Below are 4,403 nucleotides of genomic sequence, written 5' to 3'. Positions count from 1 at the left end.
GTTTGTTTTTTCCACAAATTTTACTTAGTGAACATCCCTGATCTGAAATTTTGGAATCTGACATGTTCCAAATTCAGGAACAGTTCAGAATACAAATTTTCCAATTAAAGATGCTCAACTGTATTAGAAAGAATGTGAAGATGCTGGATGGTGGGGCTGTAGGGGGGCCAAGTCTCTAGCCCCAGTGTGGTGGTGTATGCCTTTAATCCCAGCACTTGGGAGGTGGAGACAGAGTGAATTCCAGGACACCCTGGAATACATATAGAGACCCTATGTGAACAACAAAGATAGTGGTCTCTTCTTTTTATTTTTTTATTAATTTATTTATTTAGTGTTCTTTTTTGTTTGTTTGTTTTTTCTGAAACAGGGTTTCTCTGTATAGCCCTGGCTGTCCTGGAACTCACTCTGTAGACCAGGCTGGCTTCGAACTCAGAAATCTGCCTGCCTCTGCCTCTGCCTCCCAAGTGTTGGGATTAAAGGCATGCGCCATGACTGTTTGGCCTATTTTTTTTTAATTATTATTATGCATTTCATAACATGCTGCATAGCCTTCTAGCAGGAACAGATGGCCACAGCTGAGTTATTTTTCTTTTCATCATCCAGGAAAATGTCTCCTTAGTCAATGTTCTCCAGGCCTCCAGACACAGTAGCGATTGTCTCTGGAGACAAGTCTATCAGGTTTCATCAAATACCATCGGTACTGAACTCCAGCAATTCTTTTTTCCTTGCCCCCCGTTGGTGAACTTGTGGATGAAAGCAGTAGACACCCCAGGGATGATCAAGCACACCCCAATAATGGTGAGGCCAGGGAAACACTCGAACCACATCTCTGCACCGTTACTCACTCTCCAAAGTGTCACTGGCTCTTCAGAGGTGACCCAGTTTGGCCTCCCTTCTGGCAGCATATGGGAGCGGCGGTGGGGGTCTCTTCTTAAAAGGTAAATATACAATCATTTCAGGACTTTAAAAGTCTGGTCTAGGGCATTTACAATAGCAGAAATAAGGGCCTACATTCACCCAATAAATAGTTACTTATATGAATACACTGTAGCTGTCTTCAGACACACCAGAAAAGGATATGGGATCCCATTACAGATGGTTGTGAACCACCATGTGATTGCTGGGAATTGAACTCAGGACTTCTGGAAGAGCAGTCAGTGCTCTTAACTGCTGAGCCATCTCTCCAGTCCTACATAACTGTACTTTAAGACTTATTTTTATCTTATATGTATGAGTGTTTGTCTACATGTCTGTCTGTGTACCACCTGTAGGCAGGTACCTACAGAGGTCAGAAGAGTGTGTCCTATCCCCTGAGGCTGGAGTTACAGATGACTGGCTGTGAGCTGCCATGTCAGCCAGTGTGCTCTTAACTGCTGAGCCATCGCTCTAGCCCCTATAACTTGTTTTGTTTTTAAGCATTGTTTCGGGTAGCCTGGGCTATCCTTGACCTCAATACATAGGCAAGGATGACCTTGAACTTCTGATCCTCCTAAGAACTGCCATGACATGTGTCACAACGTATGGTTTGTGCAGTGCTGGGACTTGAACCTGTGGCTTTGTACAAACCAGGCAAGTGTCTACCTGCTAGGCTACAGCCCCAGCCCCTGTCCAATATTCTTGAGCTGGTAAATCTGTGCTGATGCTGCTGGCTGGGGCTCAGTGGGGGAGCAAGTGGTGGTTACAGGACGTGGAGGGGGGAGGGGACAATGTGGGCCAGAATAGGATGCTTGTAAATATTCCAGGAAGTTGTGGCTGTTAAACCAGGCTAAAAATCAAAATGGAGTCAGTCAAGCTAGAGCTCCATATCCCAGAGCTAAAATTAAGCTGTTTTGTCCGGCCTTCCCAGAAAGGTTATTGGCAATAACAACCCAAGTTTCCAAACAGTCACGTTTCCATGGGAAATTATGAGAGATATTTCTCTGCTTTAATCCTCACACAAAAGAGCCTGCAACACAGGATGTTCGCTCATCAGGCATCTTCCTATATTGCTTCCCCATCCCTGCTGTATGGGGGGAGGAACTGTGGAGTAACTCTGTGTGTGTGTGTGTGTATGTGTATGAGTGTGTGTGTGAGTTGTTTGTGTTTTCGTGGTGTGTGTATACACACGTGTTTGTGCCTGTGCATTGTGTGCATGTGTGTGCACACATGTGCATGTGTGTGAGTATGCAGGTGTGTGTGTGTGTGTGTGTGTGTGTGTGTGTGTGTGTGTGCATACCTGTGTGTGTAGAGGACAGAGGTCCATGTCTGGTGGTCCTCAGTCACTCTCTACCTTACGTTGTGAGACAGGGTCCCTCTCACTGACCCAGGAGCTCATCCATCCATCCAGGCTGGCAGCACAGTGAACCCCAGGAATCCTCCTGTCTTTACCTCCCCAGCTCTGAGATGACCGTGCTCCCCTGTTCTGCCACGCCCAGCTTTTCTTTCAGCAGCTAAGGATCCAAACTCAGGTCCTCCCACCTCTGGTTCTGCTTTGGCTTTCCTCATGTCCCGCTCTTCTGTTCAGCCACGCTCCTTTGTTCCAACTATTGGAACATTCATTCTGTTTTGTGGAATAAAGTGTTCCCTGATTCCAGAATTCAAAAATGGGGGGTGGGGGGTGAGGCCAGGCTGTTCACTCTGAGAACTGATCGCTTTCTGTGGATGCATAAGGACTTAGGCTTGGACTGCAGCGTCAACACAAGTATTAGAGGATCGATCGAGCCCATGGAATCCCAGGAGGAGCTCTGAGAGCCTCAGATCAGTGAGAGATGCTGGGAGGGAGGGGGAATGAGATAGCCCATCTGGTAAAGGTACTCACCACCAACCCTGATGGCCTAGATCCTATTCCTACCCCATTCCCAAACTCATGTTGTAAAACGAAAGAGCCAGCTCAAGGTAACCTTTCACCTCCACAAATGCACTAGGAGTTGCCCCACAAGTCACACAATAAATAAATAAATAAATAAATGTTTAAGCCGGACGGTGGTGGCATATGCCTTTAATCCTAGCATTTGGGAAGCAGAGGCAGGAAGATCTCTGAGTTCAAGGACAGACTGGTCCTCAGAGTGAGTTCTGGGACAGGACAGCCTGGGCTACACAGAGAAACCCTATCTAAAAAAGCAAACACAATAATAATAATAATAATAATAATAATAATAATAATAATAATAATAATAGTGTCTAAGGTCATCCTCAGCTATATTGCGGCCATCCTGGATACATAAAACCCTGTGCATAAACAAAACGAAACAAGAAGCTGACTGTCTCGGCACAGTGGATGATGGGAAACAACCTAAGTGGAGCTCAGTGTACTAGATGCTGGATCATTTGCTTAGCTGACAGGAACCGGGTTCCAACCAATGCAAAGCCCACCCTGGACACTAGGGCTGTGAATGAGAAGCAACTATGCTGTCCTCCATTCAAGGACTGAAGGAAGAAGCCATCCTAGCTTGCTTTAAAACAGCGTGACCACGCCAGGTAGAGGTCTCTCAGGCCTTTAATCCCAGCACTTGGGAGGCACAGGCAAGCAAATCTCTGTGAGTTCAAGGCCAGCCTGGTATACAGAGCAAGTTCCAGGACAGCCAGAGCTACACAGAGAAACCTTGTCTCGGAAAACAAACAAAAAACCAACACCATGGCCTAAAGCAACCTGGGGAAGAAAGGACTCCCTCCATCTTACAACTCAGATCCATCACTGAGGGAAGTCAGGGCTGGAAGCTGCTCAAGGCTTGCTTCCTGGGTTTGCTTAGCCTGCCTAGGGGTGGTACCACCTACAGTGGGCCGGGCCCTCCCTGTCAATCACTCATTAAGAAACCACCCCAAGGGCCAATGGAGGCATTTCCTCAACTGAAGGTTCCCTCTTCCCAGATGACTCTAGCTTGTGTCAAACGGACACAAAACTAACCATACTGTAAACACTGCTCAGGAACAGATGGGGCTGACTCCATAGCAATGTCGCTAAAAGAGAGGGGACAGACTCAGACCATTCAGTATCACTTGTGGCAGTATGCCCTTCACCCCAATACTGGGGATGGAACCCAGGGTCTCCTGAATGCTGGACAAGCCCTTACCCCTGAGCACTATACCTATTTTGACATTCTGGAAAAGTGGAAACCATAAAGGATTCTCTCTCTCTCTCTCTCTCTCTCTCTCTCTAATCTCTCTCTCTCTCTAATTTATCTTTCTCTGTGTATGTCTAACTCTGTTTCTGTCTCTGTTTCTCTGTGTCCCTCTGTCTGTGTCTCTTTGTCTGTCTCTCTCTATGTGTCCCTCTGTCTCTCTCTGTCTCTCTGTCTCTCTTTCTGCCTCTCTGTGTATGTCTGTCTTTGTCTGTCTGTCTGTTTCTGTCTCTCTTTCTCTCTGTGTCCTTCTGTCTGTGTCTCTGCCTCTCTCTCTCTCTCTCTCTCTCTCTCTCTCTCTCTCTC

At 46.7% G+C, this 4,403-nt stretch overlaps 1 pseudogene; it reads right to left on the bottom strand.

Annotated features, from left to right (window-relative positions):
• Positions 1-615: 615 nt before the first annotated feature.
• LOC116070908 lies at positions 616-827 on the bottom strand (annotated as a pseudogene).
• Positions 828-4,403: the final 3,576 nt, after the last annotated feature.

Source organism: Mastomys coucha, unplaced genomic scaffold, assembly GCF_008632895.1.
Source record: "Mastomys coucha isolate ucsf_1 unplaced genomic scaffold, UCSF_Mcou_1 pScaffold22, whole genome shotgun sequence".
NCBI classification, from domain to species: Eukaryota; Metazoa; Chordata; class Mammalia; order Rodentia; family Muridae; genus Mastomys; species Mastomys coucha.
The sequence above is the reverse complement of the archived record's forward strand: the minus strand, read 5'-3'. Positions and strand labels throughout refer to the sequence as shown.